Below are 24,026 nucleotides of genomic sequence, written 5' to 3' on the forward strand. Positions count from 1 at the left end.
CTGTGTGATTTATCATCCTAAATTCATTGTTTTGCATAACTCTGCTCAAAATGAAGAAATGTCATTATTTTGCAGCGAAAAAGTTGTCATTTGCATAATGCCTGCCATTAATTATTGTGAGACTAATGCAGTTGTTGATATTTTTAGGGCACAGTGGTACAGCCTGCACCTTGTATAATGTCATTCTGAAAACATTGGTAGTTAATAGGTGCCACAACATTGCACTAATGGAAAAGAAGATGATGAAGAAGAAGGGGACACAATGGAACAGGCTGTGATCTTTATTTAGCTTTTTTTTTCCTGAATGCTTGGTGAGGAAAGACTATAAAAGGAAGCACGAATAGAGCAGGGAGCTGTGACATCCAAGAGAACAAAGGGATTGAAAAGCAGAGGTTTTCTATGAAGTCTGAATTAGTTTAACCTGGGTTCTAGCCAGTTAAATGCAGGAAGTCATGTCTCCTCTGCTTTGGCTTACCTACTTAGGCAAAGCCCTGAACAGAATGTAGGGTTGGGCTTCCTTAAACCATCAATTAGAATAAGGGTTTGCTCTGAAACACACTCATCTCGTGGAAGAATTCTCTTAACTGGGCACGTGGTCAAAGTTAAGAGGATACACCACAGTTTCATGAAGAGAGCTGAAGACTGTGATTTTCAGGTTTAGGTTAATCAGTCTTCTGTACTTCACGAATTTCGGCAATTATATCTGGAGCCCATAGCTTTTCTCTCCTGCAAAAACCAGAGGAATGCTGTAGCAGCATATTAGGGTGACAGTTTTTTTTTTCCTTCTGTTCCTTGCAATAGAACTAACTTTTGCCTGTGATTCTGTAGGGCAAGAGCCTACCAAGGCTTTCTATTTCACAGGTAAATGAAAGTCAGTTATAAAAATTCGATCAGAGATGAAACTCATTACATTGAGTCTAGGAGGCATAAATATTACAAATGTAGGTAACTGTTGATCTTCTTAGTCATGGGAGCATAAAAAAAAAAAAAAAACAGACTCACATCAAGTAGAATTTTTTCCTAATTTCACTGTTTCATGGGTATTATAAATTTAGATGTTTCTTCTTTATCATTAAATTTAAGAGACACAAAAGAAATGGAGCCTCAAAAGTAGGTCTAGTTACTAAGACTGACCAGAGATATTTAGGAAGAAAATATTGTCCTTCAATATTTAAAATCTGGCATTTTAAACTCTTGGGAAAATGCAATATTTTTCAGACTGCAGTCCAGATTCTGAGGGCTATTCTGTGCCCAAAGACTGATTGTTACTCTTTTGGAGCCTCTTAAAGCCAGATGATGCTTGCAAGGGGGCCACAGAATCTGGAGGAGACTGCAAGGGTCTGTCCCAGTTTGTCATAAGAAATACCTCAGCAGAATTTGGGCTAAGATAGTTGTTTTTTTTTTAGCTCTCACCTTGGATTAAGGAACTTAATCTGCATGTGTTCAGTTCTGGAATACGTAGAAAACACATATTCTGAGTTAGGAAAATATTAATACCCCACAGTGACATCACCATCAGAAATTACCACATTTGGGGTTGTAAAAAACAGATGAGCCTATGCATCAATCGAGACCAGCCTCCACTGCTGCTTCTCACTTTCCCCTTTCTTCTGAAGAGACAGAAATTGTCCTAACACCCAAATTAATATCCTTTGACTAAATAAAATCAATACAAACATACAATTATAAAATATAAGTCAGAGGGCCAACATAGGAGGGAAATGGAGAGAAAATGAAAGGAGAAGGGATTTGCACTTCATGTGGTATACTAGGACAAGGCTAATTCTTCATCCTCTGATATTTGTAGCCTGGTTATACCTAGTTATTTATCTTATATTCTACAGTTATATATAAATCCTACATACAGATACATATGAAAGCTGATAATTAAATTAGCAAGCTACACTAGTCACCTTTGACAGCCCAGATTTTTTTTTTTTTTTAATTAATTAATTTATTTTTTTGGGGGGGTACACCAGGTTCAATCATCCGTTTTTATACACATATCCCCATCTTCCCTCCCTTCCTTGACTCCCCCCCCCAAGCCCCCCCCCCCCCGCCCCAGTCCTCAAAGGCATCTTCCATCCTCGAGTTGGACTCCCTTTGTTATACAACAACTTCCCACTGACTATTTTACAGTTGGTAGTATATATATGTCTGTGTTACTCTCTCGCTTCGTCTCAGTTTCCCCTTTTAGCCTTGACAGTCCCACATCCCAAGAATCTCCTCTGTTTCAGGCAAACCAAGGCAGTTAGTACCCCAACCATGATGGATACTCTCAAGGCATTTGACCTAATGGTTGTGTTATATATATCATCTTATATTTGAAAAGGCTTTCGTATTCAGTGAACACACTGCTGTTAGGAACCCTTTTTTAAACATCCGTTTGCCAAAGCATTTTACCTAACTATAAGAGAGAGCTAAGAGGTGTAGATTTTCATGTATTGAGTGTCTAGCACTTTGATCAGCAATATTCTGAAAAGTAGCAGTCTCATAGTAAATAATCAGAGTCAGCTCTGATCCCCTGTGTTCAGGAAATAATTTTAGAGCTCAAGTCTTCCATAGAAACAGGGTAGGAATCCATATGTTAGTTGGCAGGATTTTCATCACCTAACATCTGATAATCATATCAGATTGGCATTCTTTAATACTCACTGATTCCTGCCAGGACTTTGAACTTCTTTATCCTTTGCTTTGGAATTTTTCTCCTTTTACAGCTAGATGACATGCTAAGAACTGGGGATGCAAGATAGACAAGATATGGTCCCTCACAGTGAGTTTTTCAGTCTAATCTTCGAAGGAAAAAAGACTGCAAGAATGAATTTTATATATCATATGTCTAATCGGGGCAATTGCTTTAGGCACTGAGGTTAGTTAACGCTATTACAAAGCTTAGACATAGAAGAATAGCACTTAAAATTATATTATTTTATGTTTCACAGATCAGTTTGTTCATTTGTGTAATAAACATTTATTGGAGCCGTGCTATCTACTCAGAAATGTTCTGAACTTTTTGGACACAGAGAGGAGTTGTACTTGGTACTTTCACAAATAAAAGGATGCCTCACTTCCCCTCCAGATTGGGAGTGCCTCAGGCACAAGATCGCCATGTCAGTGTCCCATACCAGTCTAAGTCACCAGGGTCAGTTGCACTGGGAAAACTATTCCCTTTATTGACTCAGAGATAGTATTTTTAGTTAACTATCTAATTTGACTTTACTTATCACATGAATAGTATTCTAAGACCTGAGCTGTAGCGTGTAAGCGGGTGTCCAGATTGGTCTGTGCAGTGAGATGGAAAGAACAGAGGGCTCTGGGACAATCTACAGCAGCCACCACCTAATGTAGAACAAAGATTTTCTATTTCAAGTTGATGTGACTGGGATGAGATTGATAAGTACTGGAACACTTTACCCATCTACTTATTCATTCAGTCACTTAAGTTCTATCAGCCACCTATAATGTTTCAGGCATTGTTCTAATTACTGTGAATATAGTGAGAAATTAAACCAAGTCCCCCCATAAAACTTACTTTGTAGTGAAAGGAGAGAGTGTCAATAATTAAGTAAGCAAAAAAATGTATCATTTTAAATAATGATAAGATCTGGTAAAAAAGAATGCAGAGTAAGGGGGTAGAAAATAGGGATAAATAATGGAGAAAATTCTGTTTAAAATAAGGTTAATAGGGAATGTCTCACAGAGCAGGAGACATTTGAACAAAGATTTAAATAATGAGAAGGAGCTAAGCATGAGGAGATCAGGAGGAAGTGGATTTTAGGCAGAGGGAGTAGATATTGTGAAGTAAGAACAACTTTAAATATTCCAGGAAGAGCATAGTAAAGACTGATGGGAAGTCATAAGAGGGTTTTTAAGAGGGTGTGTGATCTGATTTATAGATTAAAGAGATCTCTGGCTACTCTGTGGAGTATAGACCTAAGGGGGCAAGGGTGTAGCAGGGAGACCAGTTAGGAGTTATTGTGGTAGCCATGTGTGAGATGGGCCATAGCAGTGGAGGGGAGGAAAAGTGATTAAATTCTGAATAATTTGGCCATAATTTAAAGGCAGTTGCTGAGGGACTTGATGTGGTGTAGATTAGAAAGAAATACATCAGGTGTGATGAGTCACGGGTGTTTGGCCTGAGCAAGTGGATGAATGGCAGTATCAGTAACTCCATGCAATTGGGTGCTATGGGGATATGGAGGAAAGGGTGGATGTGGGGACAGAGAAATTATGAGTTAATCTGGGGACATGTTGACTTTGGAGATTCTCATCCAAGTGAAGAAACTGAGTTGGCAGATAGATACATAACTCAGGAGTTCAGAGGAGGGATTAGGACTGGAGATGCAAACTTTTTATTTTTTCATTTTTACATAAGCATTTTCTTTAGAATGTAAGCCTGTGGAATGCGAGGAATAGACACTGAGCAGTTTCTGGAGGTAGATGTGCACACCCTGTGTTATTCGATGATGACTATACAGGTGTCACTTTCATTCAATCCACTGTCTGTGGAAAATCCCAGATATGTATAGCAAAGAGGTACCAACGAAACCATATGAATACTTCCTGAGGACACATATGGTTTATGATCTCACTGGGATGTAAGACAAACATAACTTATTGTTTTCATAATGATGTAAGACAGAGGGGAAAACACATTTTCTGTAGTTTATTAATGTTGGTGGAACTAGTATGAGTTAGAAGAAGAGAAGCAAAACGAACCCACTTTTGGAACTGGGGAAGACTTAGGCAGCAAGGAGCAGGCAAGGCTTTTCAGATAGGGAGAAGTCAGGAGCAGATGTGGAAAGACATAAATTAACTTTTTAGGGGAAAGCAAGGATGGAGAACAAGGAGACTGGCCAGGCAGGAGCAGAATTTTTGTTCATGAAGTTAAGAGAGATGAATTTATAATGGTTGAACTTACCCAGTCACATTGGTCCTCATCTCTAGAATATTTCAGAATCACTTTAGAGCTTAAAAATATGGATGCCTGGGTATCACTTCTGGAAATTCTGATTCCATAGGTCTTGGAAAGGCCCCTAGCATTTGTTTTTTTTCACCGGGAGCTTCTTCCAGAACACATCTTCTCCCTAAAGCTGTGATTATTTACTAGCTGGACTCCTAGGTAGAGTTATCTCCAGTCACCATTCTAGTGTGGGCTCTCACACTGGCTCTTCTTGTTTGAGAATGTTTATTTCCCTACTTGCACAGAAGTTGAGGTTTGAAGCTTTTTGTCTTTAGTTTATGCTATAGGCATAAGTTGTGGTTTTATTTTCTCTCCTTGTTGATCTGCATTACTTTTGGAAGATGTTTGGAGGGTTCAAATTTAGTTTGCTGCCATTATCCAGTGGGAACCCAGAAGCCTATAAATTGATTTCAAGAGTAACTCCCTGTCTTTGTAAGTGGCTGCTACACTACTGTACATCATGTATCTATAATCCCACAGACCTGACGTACAAACTTGTGATGCTTCACTTCAGCTATTTGAAATTGCCATAGTGAGATCAGAAACTCAGGTTTCAGAAAGTCTGTGTTTTGGATTCTAATGAAGCCTCTAAGTTTGGCTGTTAGATGTTATCGTTATTGTTTTATTATTATTATTTTATTATTTTACTTAAAGGAATAGAGACTCAATTTGCTCAAGTGATGGGGATATGTTTTTGAGACATACATGGCACAGTAAAGAAATTCTAATGAGAGGTTCTGGTGAGATCATTCCCGACCCACAGAGGAACCTTTGTGGCAGGAGTTCATGGAACTTTACTATAGGAGACTAAATGTCATGGCTTGGTTTTTCTCTACATTTTTGCCTAATTTTCTTTTAGTGTTAATAGACTGTATATCCTTTTCCTGCTTTTTATAACTTGAAATCACCTGTGGCCTGTCATGGCTCCTCCATTTTCTTCCTAATTTATGGTCCCTTGCGTGATCACCTGTGGCTGGGTATGGGTACGCAGGTGACTAAAAGCTGTGGAAGGGATAGTATCTCTTACAAAGAGCTGTCAGTTTGAGAAGTACAGGAATTACTACATCAAATACCACATAGGGAATTAGACTGCATTGAACTAAGCTCCTTATTTGACCAAACCTGTGACGTTTTTTTCTGAATGGTTGACTCTGTATGTTTTATTTATTCTCTATAGCATCAGCATCTGTTAAACAATAGAGCACTGGTGAAATAAAAGAAAGAGTTTGGAAATCCTAAAGGGCATAAGTGTTATGCTGTGAGCCTAAATAATATAACTTAATGATATTAATTTCTGTTATGGAGCCTGAATTGAAAGCAAAATTTAGGATAAATAGCTACAGCAGCCCTGTTCTAATTTTTAAGATTAACTCGCAGGCCATTGAAATTTTTCTAAGTAGAAGCCTAAGACAAAAATCATAGGGCTATTAAAGATTTTGATTTAAGAAGTAAAGGATCTATCGTAACTAAATAGTCTCAAACACTAAAGATTTTAGAAAGCAACATATACTATGTCTAAAAATCGGAGAGAGAAGACTACTAGGGACAAAAATGCCTATAGAAAATAACTTTTTAGGACTTTAGGGAAGGAAGGTTAGTGTAGATTAATATTCTAAGTAAAATTTGCTGCAAAGTTAATTATGAAAAGTTCAAAATAAACAAAAATTACTTAAAATTTCTCTGTCCGGAAACAACGAATTTTAGTGTTTTCACACATATTTTCCAGTCTTTCCATTACCTGTGTACACATCTATCACTTCATAAACAATATTTAACTTAGCAATACTTATATAATAGATCAACCTTAATGTAGGATTGGTTAATATGCCCTTTCATTTATTAATATACCAAAAACATTTCTTCATGTTACTCAGTAGTACTCAAAATATTGTTTTTAATAGCTGCATAGTATTCCAATATATGGATGTACTATCATTTATTTAATCAACTCTCTATCATCAGACAAGGTTTCTAGTTTTTCACAGTTGTAAGTAAACTATGATAAGCACTCGCTTCTAAATCTTTGTGCAGATCTTTATTTCCTTTAGATAAATTCCTAGATGTGAAATTTCTGGATCAAATGGCGTTTATATCTTTTAAAGTTTTTCATGCATGTTGCTAAGACGGTCTCCTGAGAGTTGTGCCAATTTTATTCTGTCTGTGGTAACATCTTAAAGTCTCCTTCCAAAAGAAACTTGATTTAAAGCTGTATCTTACTCTTCTCTGAGTCCTGTCTGGTCGGTTATAGCAGGCTCAATTTGACTCTTACCTTAATGTTATACCCAAACCTTTTGTAGATCGTTTATGCTGTAATTGAGACAGTTTAAAGAAAATAATTTGAAAGTGGGATTAGAATGTGTTCCTGTCTTATGCCTGCTCCATACAAGTGTTCTGCTTACCCAGGATAAAAAAAAAAATGAAGAGAAAGAAACAAAAAACCTCACTTCTTTATATGGACAGATTGAGAACTCACAATGTGCTAGGCACTGAACTGAACATTCAGGAGACATGAGTCCTGCCCTCTGAGACCATACAACTCCACGTACCATTATTCATAAGGCATTATACGAATTGTGGGCTTCTAGGACAATGTCCTGTTGTTAAAGTGCTTGAACCACATGGTACAGGCAGACCACAGGATACCTGTGATCCACCCTTGCAGGTGGATTGTGTGAATAAGTTAATATTTGTGGAGTCTGGGAGAAGGAAAAGTGTGTCTATCTGTTTCAACTCTAGAATAATACTGAAAACTCAAGGGACTCCCATAGTAGGAAACAGACATAAGCGGTAGATGAGAACTAGGTGATGGATTGAGGAGAGAAAAACCTACTTATTCCCATTTCTCCTACTGTGTCCCTTCCAAGGTAGTCAGTGCCACTGATAGGAGGCCAGGTTCCTACGTGTGGTAGCTTAGAGTTTCTGAAGTTTTCAAAACTGCTTTAGGGAAAGTGTGTGGTGTGGATAGAAAGACTATTTTCCTGTGAGGACAATGGGACAATATTTGAAATTGGGTCTCTCAGTAGTAATCAAAAAGGTTGTGGTGGACCTGGAACCTCCTATATCACTGGAGTACTGGAATGCGGTTTGTCACTAGGCAAAGAGATTTGATGGGGATGGGCATTGCTTGACTGAGAATGAAAGAAGTAAGAGTCTCTACCCTGCAGCTTGGACCAAAAGGGCTTTCCCACAGTTACTTGTGTAGCTAAATGTGGCCTGAGTTAGAAGGACAGTTGTAACAGTGACATAATTCCAAATAACCCTTCTGAATAGATATGCGCACATTTAGAAGTGCATAATAAATGACATATAGTGAAAATGTAAACAAGCCATTTAATAACATTTTAATGCTTGATTCTGATCTCTTAATTAAAATGTGCATAAAAGAAAACAATGGTGGAACATCTGTGTGTGTTATTGGGATGGCAGGATTTATGCTGCACCCTGGGCCTTTTTGTTCACATCTCAGTGTGGGTGAACATGGGAGAGTTTCCTCTGTGCGGCACAGTACCCGTTCGGGCCCCACGGAGTCTGTTTCCCACCCACCTTGTCTTGGCTGTGGTTGTCTCCCCTTTCCTTTCCTCTTACATTAAATACTGCCTGGCTTGTTCTCTGCTTAAATTAAACTGCTCTCCTCATCTGATCTGAAAGCCACTCTTCAACCCACCCCTATAACCTGAAACCCTGACCTAACCCTGACTCAGCCCTGTTATCTCAGCAGATGTACACAGCATTACCTAATGTTTTTGGCCTCAGTGAATAAGCTCAAAGAACCTTGGGGAAAGCATGGCCCTTTGTATCTGTGACCTTGCAGCAGTTATTACTCAGCTGGACACTAAGGGGTTTAGATGTTAGAGACAAATTCTACTCACGCCTGCTGGTGAGTTTTTTTTATTATAATTCATTTGGGGGATGTATCTCTGAGCTTCGTTTTGCCCAACTGTTAAATGAGAGTACCAGCAATCACGAAAGTCGAGGGTTATTAAGTACTTTAAGATCTTCCAGTGAAAATGTTACTCCTTGAAACGCTTTTATTTCCATCATTACTTGGAACATACCTGATCACCGAAAAGTTTATCTTTGATTAAATGAACGTAAAAAGTATCTCGAAAGAATTCTGTATCAGATCTACAATAGAAAGTCACAGCCAAAAGGCCTTCTTAAACATATAATAATTAATATTTAATGCCCCTCTTTATGAGGAGGACATTGCACTGGGACTTTCTCTAATCCTCACAATGTTCCTGCAAAATAGGTGGTTTTATTCTTCATTCCACAGGTGATGAAACTGAGATTTAGGACTGTTTAAGTGATGTGCCTAACTTTAGATTGCTAATAAGTGGGAGAAATGTGATTCATACTCACGTTGGTCTCTCTCAAGGCCATAATCTTTCCACAACATCAGACTCCATCGTACGACATCTCCCATTTCCTGTACACTATATCAAGATGCTGTTCTGAAAGAGTTAAATAAAACATACCCCGTTTGTGAAAAATGTCTGAAACTTGTTTTTATAACTTGGAAATAATTCACAGATTAAAGAGTAATTATCAATATGCCACAGATGAAGAGCGGCATGTATGGGTCAGTGTCATTTCTGTTTCCTTGGCTTATGGATGCAGTATGCCCCAGGGAGTTTCACAGATACACATGGCATCTCCTAGTACTGGGTTCTGTGTGAACTGAACAAAGTGTAAAACTCCTGTGTGTTGGGATAGCTCATGACTGGTTACTAGCTGAGGAAATTTGTGTAAAATTACCTTACCATATGTAGACGCAGTTTCTTTTCTGAATTTGTTCAGTGGGGGCAAAATACCAATTACTGGTACTAGCTTTGTGTTTTTGATGGGTATTTGTTTTTGGACGTGTTGCCCCAGGAGAGGAAGAAGAGAGGATGTGGTTCTTTCTTCCTTTTGCTCTCTTCCCTTTGCTTTCTCGTGCCTCTATTTCCCATACAATTCAATTGTATCAGTTTGCTATAATCCTTTGATGAAAATGACATAAAATGTTCACAGACTAGAAGCTATTAAGACTTTAAATCACATAAGACTACCTGTGGGGTAATTTTTTCGGTATGAATTTTGCGTATTTCAGCTTTCTAGTAGTGGATATGTGCTACATACTGGGGATATGTAACTTATACCTGTCCCACTCTTCTTTACTTTTTTCTTAATCTGAGAGAATCTCTGCTTTAGGCTTGGCATGTATTCTGAAACAGAGCAGTTATTAGGTCTGGGTAATGGTTAGGCTGTGTTGGGTCGGGGGAGGTTCGTAGGACATTGAGATCTGTATTAAGGAAAGCATTACCATCTAGTGGAAAAAACATGGGCTTCGGAGTATCACAGGAGCTCAGCTCTTTTGATTATGAGCTGTGTTGTTTGGGGTGAGTTATTTAACCCACCAAACCTCAGATTTTTTAATCTGAAAGATAGACATAAATAATAATACCTACTTTATGGAGATATTGTGCAGATTAAATGACATAGCACATTTAAACATTTGGAACAGTGCCTGACCCTCACTGAATGTTGGTTACTTAGATTTCATGCAGCACGGAAAGGGAAAACTAGAAGAGTGGAAATTAGAAGATGATACTGGGTTTGAAAAAAAAAAGTCTTCATTGTTTCAATTCAGCATAGTAGGAGAGCGGTTTGTCTAGAAGACAGAGACTCGGGTTCTATTTCCAGCTCTGCCACTAAAAAGCTGTAAAATCTTTGCTCTTAGCCCCTCAGTGTCTCAGTTTCCTCGTCTTTAAAATGAATAAATCAGAATGAATGCTCTCCATTTAGTTATATAGAAGATTTTCCTCCTTCCCAGAGTACTCTATGGCTGTCACTCAGCAGTGTGTAAGCCTCAAAGGCCAACAGCCAAGTATCTAGACAGGCCTATTATTGAGATATCCTTCTCTCTGTGCAGCTATGTTTACATGTACTTTTATCTTCTTTGTATATTTGTCATGTGTCTGAGTATTTATGCACCTGCATGCTTGTTGAAGTAAGCACACTAGCACACATTCATACATTTTTGTGGGTATGTGTGTTTATATATAACCTATATATATACAGTATGTGTGTATATATATAAATATATGTCTGTGTGTATGAGAAACAGATGCACTGTAGGCAGATAAAGCAGATAAATATAGATCCAAATAGAAGCAAAGCATATAAATATAGACGTTATATAGAGTGAAAGCAAGCAGATCAGCACCATTTCATTATTGCTGGAAGTCTTTGTAATAAAAGAGGTGAAAATCAGTAACTGACATTGAAATTATTGATTGAATGACACTGTCAGATCAGAAGGCCTGGTGTAAGGTAAGAAAATAACCTTTCTTTCAACTTCGAGGAGCAATTAGCAGGAAGATTTGTTACTTTTAATTATTTGATTTATGAAAGTTTTTAGAAGCTATGTAGTGTGGTGTTTTTAAAAGTACAGATATATCACCTTTCCTAAAAATACTACCAGACGACAAAAAATAATACATAAGAAAAGAACACCTGTTCCAATCGTGAGAAAGGACTTGACAAAGGTGACAAGATTCCTCTTCTTGCAGGCTGTGATTGGCAGCTCTTTCCTGTTTCTAGGTATGGACAGATGAGTTAGTTTCATTCTATGTCATTTTTCACAAGCCCCCTGAAGTCTTTAAGGAAACCCACCTAAAGGAGATACTTTGAAGCATAAGGCCAAAGTCACCATTGTAAAGTTATTTTTGTGGCGATGCTTGTGATTGTGTTTAGTGAGTATGTTGTGTGAGTAAAACTGGGCTTCCATCTGTTACTTTCATGTCACTGTTTTCACCAGTCAAAATAACTGGTTGTGAGTTTTTGCTTTATTTTGTTTTGTTTTAGTGGGGAGGGTATTGTGAGTTATTTTTAGCAGGTTTGAGTTAACTGGATAATTTTTTTTAATGTTGCAAGCTATATCTTGATAACGTGTTTAAATACCATATGAAAATAAGGAGCGCCTCCTCCTTCCCCCAGATCTCACCTATTTCCCTCAACAGATCATGTGTCTCCTTCAGCATCTTTATAAGAACAAATAAATTTTGAAGAAAGTCCTTGAAATCGTGCAGATGCAAATCCTGCTTTTGCCTCGCACCACAAGTGTCAGAGTCCTTGTCATTGCTTTTCCTGTTGTTCAGTTTACTATTGCTTTTCCTTATAAGGATGAGAAATTGGGGGCCCAGAAGGTGGTCTAGTTCTCTTCTCTTTTGTGCTTCTTCTAAGCCAGAAGCCAGTGTTTCTTTCTTCTTGCTCTCAAACAAATTCAGACTTGAGGGAGAAAAGGAGAGAAGGACAGAGCAAGAAGGACTCATTAAAAGTTGAGGAATAAATTAGTGTTGTCTAAGAACTGTTAACTCTTCCTTTCACATCTGTTTGGCTGCTATTACTTTTTCTTCAGCGAACTATGATTTTTAAAATATATTAAGAAAAGTGTCCCAGAGGTCTTGAGAATAGTACATCACACACACACACACACACACACAACATAATACAGTTGTGAAAGATTTATTCCAAAACCCTGTAGTGTGAAAAATGGAGTATACTCTCCATTTTATTCTTTTGAAAGAATGCTTTATAGCGATATGTAAAGTTGGTAAACTCTATAGTGCTTCAGGCTGTAGACTTTTCAAAACTGCTGCTGTTTACTTAAAGAGTTCTAATGCTATCTTCAAGTGTTTATTTATGAGTATTATAAAATAATATGTCTACATGTAAAAGGTTCAGTATAGAAAAGTAGACTTTTTAAAAATAATCATTTACCAAATTAACATAGTAAAATTCCTTTATCTTTACACACACACACACACACACACACACACACACATGTTTCCTCTTCTTGTTCTTTGTTTCTTTCCTTTTCTCCTGGTCTAATATGTTCACTGTTTAGATTTCGTCAAGTACTTTATGGTCATGACCAGAAATTTTGGCAAGGAGAAAAAAAAATTGTATGCACACCACATGCACATACACACAATGTAGACTTACAGCATTATGACCTATTTAGCTTAAGACATATTTTAGGATTAAAATTCTGAGGAAAGTTATGTATACACACGCGTGCGCACACATACACACCTCTCCTTTTCTTATTCTTTGTTGCTTTCCTTTTCTCCTGGCTTAACATATTCATTGTTTAGATTTTGTCAAGTACTTTATAGCAATCACTAGAAACTTTAGCAAAGAGAAAAAAATTGTATATACACACACAAACACACGTATACATATACATGCACAGGTATATTCAGTTGTTATATACTAATCATCAGATTTTATATACATTATATTTTTTACCTTTATCCAGTATAAATCTTTAAAGGAATTTTTAAAAACATTCAAATATCTGGTCTGATTTCAATGTTCCTGGGAAATTGTGCGTTTCTTTACATATGACAAGGAACATTTTCCAAATACGCATTTGGAAAACAGGGATTTATCATAGCCAAGAGCAAAGCAAGAATCTATTTGTTCTTAGGAGTCATTTATCTTTCCCACCCCCTACTTGGGACCTTTGGTAGTTCTCCTCATTGGCATGGAGAATTTTTTTTTGATTAGATGGCTTCATATTCTGCTCTTGGCTTTGTGGTGCATTATAATACATGTGGGCCTAGGAGTCAAACAGGTCCTGATCCTCCCCGGCACAACTCTTTAATTAGCTCTGTGTCCTTAAGCAAGTTAGCTAACAGTTCTGTAACTAGGTTGCTCATATATGAAATTTAAGCCAATCTTACTTACTTCACAGGGGATTTGTATTAAATGGAATAATATCCATGAAGTATATAGCACATAATACGTACTCAATAAATGCTAGTTTCCTTCTAACCTATTAATTTTAATTTTTGTCTGGGATTTCCTCCTCCTATCCCTTCTCAACACTGTGGCATAGCAACATACCGTAGATATTACAACCAATGCTAGAGACATAGGAGCAAGGAGTTTTTAAAATTATTACTTACCTTAGAGCTACCCAGGGCATGGGCTTTTAAGGAAAGAGATCTAAGGAAACCACCAGGAATTTCTGCCTCCTCTAATTGTAATGTTTTCTAGTTAACAAATAGGAATGGGAGACTTGTCACCAAAGTATTGCCAAAATCCTATTCACATCAATAAAGTGGAATGAAACATCTATCTAAGTGATGTACATTAAGCCTTTTAAAATAATAGAACATCTGTTTATTGCCCTTTCATATACCAATTTCATGTCCTTTATTACACAGTGGATGTTGCTCCCTTTAGCTCACTGTAGATTAGGCTCCTTGATTAGCACCTACTCTTTTTTAGGGAGAGGTGTGTAGTCAGAATCCAAATGTCATTGAAATAGCTGAATAGTTGCTGTATATATTCTTTGTTAAGGAATAAGGAGAAAAAAAAAAAAAACCCACTCTAAGATATATAGAGCTGCATTTCAGCCTGGAGCTGATCATTTTAGCTGAATTGTAGACTCCATAAGAGTTAAGCTTTGTAAGGGAAAAAATGACACAATCTAAATGATTCTGGCAGCAATGTCCCTGTTATACAGAGACCTCTTTCTCAGGTCCAAGTTCTCTTTGACCCTCCTCAGACCTCACTTTCTGTGTAACTACAAATTTAGTATTCAACTCTCTGTCTCTTTTTGGCACTGAGAGTTTGGCCAGTATCATTAAACCACGTTAAGCCACTAGGATTTCTCTGGGTCTCCTCCTGCTATGCCGTAATCCATCTCAGAATAGTTGTCACTGTGGAATGAACAGAAAGAAGAGAAAACAAAAAGGTGACCTGGTGTAGTAGGAGCATGAGTGGTCAGGTCTGGAGGTTGTGAGCCTTTGCTCTCTGTCTTGAATGAGATTCCTTGTAACACAAGGCCCCCGTCTCCTCCCTGGCAGTGTGGAGGTCTAGACAGCTGTATCACAGGCAAAGCCTCTAGCTATAGTCTACCCTCAGGTTGTCGGTATCTTGTTGCAGTTTTAAAAAAATTACTAAAGTATATACCAAAGACCTACTTATCGTATAAGTACTAAATTCAGACGTTTTCTTCCTTTATGACTTCTGAGGATCTCAAAACACATTAACAAAAAAGAAATGATTTTTATGAGGAAGAGTAATAAATAAAAAGTTGGAGAAACACGTGAAAAGTGAAAAGAGGGAAGAATTTGAAGTCAGGTATGGAGATAAATGAGTGAGAAAGAGAGTAAAACAGACTCAATCCAAAGATCTAAAGAATAGGAGGAGAAAGAAAAAGAGAAGCAAGAGGAGACTCAGATTAAAGATGGAAAATTAAGTATAAGATAGCTTTGAGATGAACAGTTTACATAATGTAAGCAGTCCTTATCTTATTAAAAATCTTTTGAATGCTCTCTTTATAGCATTTAAAATAAAATTCACTTTATGCAACTTTGACTTATTCTGTGCTGTGGAGAAGTGAACTGTGAGCTTTAGGTACTAGTCCCAGATCTGTCTCAAAATATATACTCCTGAGAAAATTACCCTCTGAGCTTCAGAATCTTCATATGTAAAATGAGGGGACCAGGAACATTCTCATCCACTTTTAAGAATTCATGAAATGAAACAGCACATGGTATGATCTTGTTGACTTACTGCCAGGATGCTTATTGAAGGAAGTTGCTGAATTAGATTGGGTTATACTAATGATCAAAGTTAAAAAAAAAGTTTGGAAGTTTTTACTGATATGTACATGTTTAGTCCCAGATGAGTTAACAAGATGGTAGCCCCACTTTATAAAAAGTACTATGGCTATCATTGCCAAACACACTTTTAGTTAAATCTTCAACTGGAATTTTTGAGAGATTATACTTGCAATTCTTTCTCTAATGGTCTTATTCTCCAATTAACTGAAAGATGGCATTTCTGACTTTATAATCCAGAAATTTAAAACTCCTGTTTAACCAAGAAAATGGAAATCAGTACATTCTTGGTTGCCCTTCTATTAATTTAAATTTGCATAACCTAATCAAAACTCAACCTGCCTTGCCCTTCAACAAAAAGCTATATTCACTCCCATTACTAAATGGCGACATTCTTCTCAGTATTTTTTAAAAGATGAATTATGGTAGTATCCCATGACTTTTCCTTTAGAATGTGTCCATGGAAATTAAAATGGACTTTTCTGTGCCCAAGACTGAAATGACAAATAGCCCAAAGTGATGGTAGAAATGAACACAAAACTTTGCTGATATTACCAATCTTATAATTTTGTTAAGCTTTTTTTCTAATAAAATGGAACTAAAGTCAACTGATCCCCAAATAACTGTTTGACACTTTATCTACATCATTATTTTATATCTACAGCCTAAGCACAGCCTAAGTTTTCCTGTATGTCATTGGAATATATTTTCTGAAGCTTTTCTAGTATATTTTTCCTACAGAGCTGTTTCTCCCATAATCATTTTACTGTTTCAGCAAATATTGCTGAGCATAGAGAATGTGCCAAGCACTGCGCTAGGTGCTTGGTATAAATTGTGTGCACACTGCCATCCGTCATTAAAGCATCCTTGAAAAATGGATGGAGTAGGCATCTGTTTACTATTTTCTAAGCTAAAATGGGTGAAAAGAGAAGATCATTGGATGATCAGAAATGAAACCCCAAACTCTTTCTTTCCTTTAGATGACTTCCTGTGATTTTTTTTTCTAGTTACCATTTACAAATACAGATTCAAGGATGGTACAAGCTCCCTGCCTTGCTCTCTAGCTGGCTGCTAATAAAGAGAACTTCTATTTCTCTCTCTCAGTTTAGTGATCTTCCTCAGCCATAGAAGGGCGCTCAGGTAAAGGATGGTCCTGTGCCTAGTAACAGAAGCAACTTTACCCTTGCTTTCTAGGCTCAGCTTTGGGAATTCATTGTATGGCATGGGAAGCGCCAGGCAGCCTCCGAGGACTGAAGGTGTCTGTAGTCATCCAGATCAGAAGTTAAATTTTAAGTGCTCTCCATAAGTGTAATATAAGAAATTATTTAAATTTCTTTTACAAGCATGTTCATCAGTTTAGAATCTTTTCTCATTGCCCATTTCTCTTTCATTGTCCTATATTGAGCTGTTCTGTTTAGCCAAATAATATGTGACATATCTTTTTCCAAAGTAAAATAGTGATCTGTTCAAAGATTTCTATACGCGTTCTTAATGCATTTTTAAAGAAGATGGGTAAAATTGAACATATTTTTCTTTGCCCTGATGGTATCCCTGTGTGTCTTTCAAATAATATTTGCTACTAGGTAAACTAGTTGAACCAAATCATTGGCTATCACAGATACAGATTCCCAAAGGCAGCAAGAGAATGACAAATAGGTGCATATGGAGAAGTCTGACAGTTTAGTGGAATTGCTTTCAAGTAATTTGACACATTAGTACTTTCAGACACTCACCTGCCAGTAATCCTCATTAGAAATAAGATTGGAATGTTGGGGTCACTAGCTCAAATCCTTTTTTCTGAGACCTGAACAATAAGGGAAAGTCAGAGCTAGGGGGAATAAGAATGAAACTATCCCAGGCATTAGAATTGCTTCTGTAAATGAGCTCTCTCTCCCCCTTCTGTTGGGTCCTCCCCTTTTCTCTCCCTGTTCCTCTCTTTCTCTTTTTACCTCCCGCCACTCCTGCTCCTTTCTTTTTAGTGTTCTGAATTCATTAGATGGCATAGTGTAAATCAATAGTAAACGCTAACCGCCTACTCTGTACTCAGTTACGCAACATCACATAACCGGTACACAGAGACAAAAAGGGAAAAAGCACACACAGCCTTTACATTCAAAAGCTTTTGCATAATTTTACTTTTCCACAGCCAAAAAGAAAAAAAAAAGGAAATGACAGATGGGGAAAACTTACAGTTTTTTTTTCCTTTTCTCAGACTGTTGGGAAGGGAGTTAGCTAACATTCATGACCATTTCTAGTTGCACTGGGCTGCAGCAAAACATCCCATAATGTCAGTGCCTTAACTGGCTTTAAAGCAAGATTTTGTGACCCTCCATGATGTGGTAAATTTTCCAGGTAATATAAGACTAAAATTATTCTGAGGTGTTTAAAGCTTTCTTGGTTTTTACTTATTTTGTGAAAAATCAACAACATTTAAAGTACGAAATGGATTTTAAAATAGAAGGGATAAGGATACAGCTCTGTGTGTGTGTGTGTGTGTGTGTGTGTTTTCATTTGAAATGTATCCTGATGTAATATTTATGTAAAAAGCTGGTTATATAAACCATGTCTTTCTCTTGCTCTTTACTTTGGGGGCTGTATAAAGCTCTACTGTTTTTTTCTTTCATGACAAAGTACATTCAAACCCCAAAGTCTTAATTAAAGAGAAAACATCTAGATACTACAGCAGAGACACTTAATTCAAACTCTCTGGAGAATTCACCCCTTGAACAACAGTTCATTTAAGAACCTGTAGTTTCTGGAATTCTCATTTAAAACTTTCTGTCACACCATTCCCTGGAACACCTTTGGATTCATTGTACTGCCTTTAAGTCTCAAATGTATAATAAAAGTTTTTCTTTTTCTTTCTCTCTTTCTCCTTTGTATCTCTCACTTGTTTCCCACACCCACTACTTTTTCATTGGAGTAACTCCCTTCCCAAATGGGAACACAGTGAGATTTGTCAGTCTTCCTTCCCTGTTATAATATTTTGTTTCACTTAACTGACTGATGTCCTTTGGGAACCAGGCATTTGTCTGATGAGGAAGGTTGGAGGGCTTTTGGGATTTGTTTGTTCTTCCCTTTTAGTTTCTGCCTATCAAATGATTTTTTATGGATACAAAATGTGAGAGAGCATAGCATTAGGCATTGTGAGGTTTCTGCTAAAAGAAAGTTAAGGTCAGGTGTGTGAGGGGTAGTGTGGTGGTAGTTCTGTGTGTTCTTAATGTAATCAGGAAAGGTGGAAGTGGGTGGGAGAGAGGATGGATCTGAGTAGGAACCACTGAGGCTCTTCATCTCAGTGTATTTGGGATCAGTGTCATTCTTTTAGGTCACACTTTACTTCTGGGTGGTAAGACCATGTGAAACTGGTTCATTTAAATTTACTAAAGGTAGGAGGTGAGCTTTTCTTTCTTTTTTATAAAAGATTCAGGCTGTTTCCTAGTTTATCTCTTAAGTGTTAGCTATTGAATTTGGGATTCCTTTTGTATGGAAGAATCTAGTACATAAAGATAAAAATCAAAGCCAGGAGAGTTTTGTCTGGTTTTTCAGGTTTCATTGCCTAAATACGTGGCTGTCTGTTGTAACAACTGAATGATCACGATCACTGGGGTTGTCATATCTCTGTATGTATGGTGACATGGGGACGTATTTGTTGTCTTAATATGAATAATGACTAAGCTAGCATATGTTTTTCAAGTATGCTGTAAATACATTTCCTTTCAGCTTTTTTTTCCTTGAAAGAATCTATAGCTCAGATAGATATGTTTGTGGAAAAATAATGAAAATTGGTCATAATAGTCTAGCCTTTAAGCAGGATATTCACACGTATATTCATATGTATATTTTTTCTGTATCCTTTTTTTTTAACTTTTTTTATTGACATATAGTTGATTTACAGTGTTGTGTTAGTTTCAGGTGTACAGCAAAGTGATTCAGTTATACATATATACACCTACGCTTTTTAACATTATTTTCCCTTATAGGTTATTACAAAATATTGAGTATAGTTCACTCTGCTATACAGTACGTCCTTGTTGGTTATCTATTTTATATATAGTAGTGTGTATATGTTAATACCAAACTCCTAATTTATCCCTCCCTGCTTTTCCCTTTTGGTAACCATGAGTTTGTTTTCTATGTCTGTGGGTCTATGTCTGTTTTATATATAAACTCATCCATATCATTTTTTTTATATTCTACATATAAGCAATATTATATGATATTTGTCTTTCTCTGTCTGACTTACTTCACTTAGTATGATAATCTCTAGGTCCATCAGTGTTGCTGCAAATGGCATTATTTCATTATTTTTATGGCTGAGTAATATTCCATTGTATAAATATACCATATCTTCTTTATCCATTCCTCTGTTGATGGACATTTAGGTTGCTTCCATGTCTTGGCTATTGTAAATAGTGCTTCAGTGAACATTGGAGTGCATGTGTCTTTTTGAATTATGGTTTTCTCAATTATAGCTGACTGTGGATTCCAATAGGCAGTTTTGTATGTGGGTACCAGATTATCAAAATGAATTCTGCACCATGTAAAATGTTTCTTTGTAATGTAATTGTAACATGATTAATCATCTGTAGCCAAGCACTTAATTTTGGTGCATAGTTCTGTGTACAGGGAATCATTTAGAATACCCTGCTTTTCACATGGGTTTGCCTGGATTTAAAAGAAAACTTAGACCTCTATAGAGGAGCATTTTCTTTTTTTTAAGTTAATTAATTTATTTATTTAATTTTGGCTGCATTGGGTCTTCATTGCTACACCCAGGCTTTCTCTAGTCGCGGTGAGCGGGGGCTACTCTTCGTTGCAGTGCATGGGCTTCTCATTGCAGTGGTTTCTCTTGTTGGGGAGCATGGGCTCTAGACAGGCAGGCTCATTAGCTGTGGCTCGTGGGCTCTAGAGTGTAGGCTCAGTAGTTGTGGCACAGGGGCTTAGTTGCTCCGTGGCATGTGGGATCTTCCCGGACCACGTCCCCTGCATTAGCAGGCAGACTCTTAACCACTGTGCCACCAGGGAAGGCCCATAGAGGAGCCTTTTCTCGATTGTCACAAATAGTTGGAGCCATCTGGTTATCAAAGACGTAGAGGAAAACATCTTCGGGTAAAACATTTTTGGACTTTTTTTCCTGTCTCAGTTTATCAGAATAGCTTCCAATTCTACTGCGGTGAGTTTTTGCACTCTCTGAACCATACTCAGGACAGAATTGACCTTTCAACACCCAATGAATGCCAGCTAATTCTATACAGCCCTCGTTTTCTGTTATAACCACGTCCCTGGTAATGTATAGGCTACTTCTAGCTTTTCTTCTGCAATATGGGATCCAGGCTTAGGAAGGTCTGGCAGGCCTAAACTTTCTATTCTCTGGGCATACAAGAAGCTAGGGCAAATTTTAGACATTTTCTAATTTTTCATAAGTACTTCACAACTCTTTTAACCTGGCTTCTCATTGCTCTTGGCAGTAATAGATATTTTTAAATGTTGCAACAAGAACCTCAGTCACTGACTTTCCTTTTCAAGAAGAATCATTCTCGTTATGCCTGGCACATAGTAGCTGCTTCATGAATACATTTTGGTGAGCAGTGGTGGCTGTTCCCTCTTAGTGCTTGTGTAGGTAAGCAGTAGGCCATGTGAGTAATAAAGGATAAGATGAAATCAGATGCAGTGCTCTTCAAGCTTCAGCAAGGGACGACCCTCCCATTTTATTAGAAATCCCTTATTATCCTGTCTCTGTCTTATTAAAACAACAAATTGCGGAAAGAAATTTTATGTCTTTCCTAGAGGTCCTTTTTAATGGTCAGTGCTGCACAGACCATTGGATCATTTAAAAAACATAATCTTGGGCAAAGTGCTTTGGTGATCCTGGTTAAGTTCCACATGCAGATGTGTTTGGGACGTGTGATTCTGGGTCCTGAATACACTCCTCTTAATTCTCTGCCACAGGGGCCTTTGAATCTCGGCTTTTCTCATTTTCTCTAGGCAATTATTCTTTAGACTGCTTTTATTTATATAGGTCGTAGGATGATGCCAACAGACAAATTTTATATAGAATTCTTCTTTTATATATTGTTTCATTACTTTTAGCTACAATAATTCTTGATCTTGCTAAATCAGTTTTGGCTTAAGTTATTATGCTGGTTATTTTCAAGGCTTCATTCTGGTGGTGATATTGGGGGTGGGAGGTGATCTATGGTAAAACCACCTACAGTGTCTCCATTATAAAAGCAGTGAAAAGACTTGGCATGTGGAATTCTTGGTAGACTGCTGCTTGTTAGGGAAGCAATTTTTTAAATGCAGATTATATAATATTTGGTGATTTTGTTGCTCCACAGTAGAAGCTGTTTAAATGTTAATTTGGGGTTTGTTTTGTTGCTCTGTGACTTAGCATAAAAGGTTTTGGTTTTAAAAGGTTTCAGTTCACTTGTTCCAGTTGTCTTACAGGACTTGGAATATAATGCTATACGTTTATTTATACTCATGAAAGAGGATAAGGCCAGTAACTCACAACTCATGAACCCAGGGGAAAATAATCCATAGCTTGTTCTACCACTATTGCCACAATATTTATATGCAGAACGCAAGTATCAAACAACCCCAAACAAGGAGAAACCAGTTTGTTTGTATTTACAAAATGTTTAATCAAAAGTACAGTAAAGTTCAAATGGAGCTGCAAATCCTGGTGGTTCACAATGGTTTGATTTATTTTTTTAAACAGACCATGGATAATTAACCATAAAACATAACTTTCTCAACACAAGTTACAGTGAATTACAGAAATAGGCAGCAAGTCATTCACAACCGGTTGCAACTGGTTAGAGCCTTAAAGTTAAGCACACAGACAGCTACAAAAGGACTTTCTCAGGGCACAGTTGTATTTTCACTCCCAAAGGGGTTCATCCTTTACTTTTTATAAGTGAAAAGTAAATGGGTTATTTTCTATGATTGCCACATTGTCATACAGTTATTAAATACCTAGCATTGATGGTACTCTTTTCATTGCAGAATGTTTCACCATCACTAACTGGATTTTCCTCGTGACATTACTGTCTGGTAAGCAACTTTCATCATCTCTAAGTGATGGCCCAAAATACTGCGGTGCAAAGAAGTCAAGTATATTTCTCCCAACCTCAGAAAGAATTAGGCCTAAAGCTGTGGTGAGTCTGCCACCTCAAGTACTAAATTTGAACGGAACGTATTTTGTCATTGGTGAAAGGTACCTATTTCATATCCTATTTGTTCATTTGAAATATCATCATTTATAATGATAAGAAACAATCTCTAGAACCTATTATCACAGAGTTCAACAAATGGTTTACAATGATTTTGCTTCACTGGGGTGGAATTATTCAAGGGACTTGCTTGGAAGACTCTCCAGAGATAATATATATTATATATATAATACATAGTTTTTATATAGATGTTTTAGGAAATATATATATATTTCCAAAGGACACCTGAGTGGACAGAGAAGGTGATTTGGTAAAGGTGAGAACCGATGTTTCCATGTGGAACACTGAATGTTTTGGCATTATGCAAACAAAGCCCTCCAAACATATTTTGTGATGCTTTGAGCTACATGTTATTATTTGATGATATGCTGTAAATTTGAAATGCATTTGCTTCATGTGGATCAGCCTTAAAATCAGACATGATTACTTGTGTATACCCACAAACGAAGGGGACATGAACAACCCCCACCACTACCACCATAACAGTTAAGTAAGAGAACCAACACCAGGGCTGCAAGTGACCCTAAGTTTGAAACTTTGAGGTCTGTGTGTCTTTCAGTGAGAATTTGTAAGGTTTCAAAATTCAAAGTTTCTAGAATTCTTGAGAGTTCAGTGGCTGGGAGGAGAGAGCAGGTCAGGACTGAGGATATATTAGTAGAACATCATCAAGTCAGACAGAACTTGAAAGAGCTGAGTTTGCTAGAGATTGGCCTGCACAGAAATGCACTGGCAGATATATCAGAGAGGGAGGAGTGAGGGGTGACTTGCCTGGCATCTGAATATATTCTACTTTGTTCTAGCCAAGCCTATTTAGTCTTGAACATCATATTCATCCAAACTTTTAGCACCTATACTCTTGACTTCACTTTATAGGAATTTATCTAAAATGAGGAAAATAATCTCTTGGGGTAATAAAGATAGCTTTCTAGCAGAGACTTTCCATATCCATTGCACGTAATCCACAGTTGTCACTGTATTTTTGTTTCTAATTCTGTTGTACATCTATCTATCTCTCTAAACGTATCCATCTTGCCAGTGAAGGGCACAAGGCTTTAGACTGCAACTCCCCACTTCCTCTCTCAAGCTTTACTTGTTATGCTGCCCCAAAAGAAACTCATATCAGTGTGAATGATATGAACTCAAGGGACAGGCTCATTTAGTAACCTTTATTTGTCACTCCCTTTGCATTCACTGTGAAATGATCTC

General features: G+C 37.3%; 1 protein-coding gene across 3 annotated transcripts in view; it reads left to right on the plus strand.

Annotated features, from left to right (window-relative positions):
- Nucleotides 1-24,026, plus strand: part of ZBTB20 (zinc finger and BTB domain containing 20) — a 769,337-nt gene that overhangs the window by 406,843 nt on the left and 338,468 nt on the right. For all 3 annotated transcript variants that reach the window (XM_057696835.1, XM_057696836.1, XM_057696834.1), the window contains one exon: nt 22,594-22,641. The gene's annotated coding sequence lies outside the window, so the exon portion shown is untranslated. The remainder of the gene's footprint in view (nt 1-22,593; nt 22,642-24,026) is intronic.

This window comes from Hippopotamus amphibius, chromosome 10 (genome assembly GCF_030028045.1).
Source record: "Hippopotamus amphibius kiboko isolate mHipAmp2 chromosome 10, mHipAmp2.hap2, whole genome shotgun sequence".
In the NCBI taxonomy this organism is placed as follows: domain Eukaryota; kingdom Metazoa; phylum Chordata; class Mammalia; order Artiodactyla; family Hippopotamidae; genus Hippopotamus; species Hippopotamus amphibius.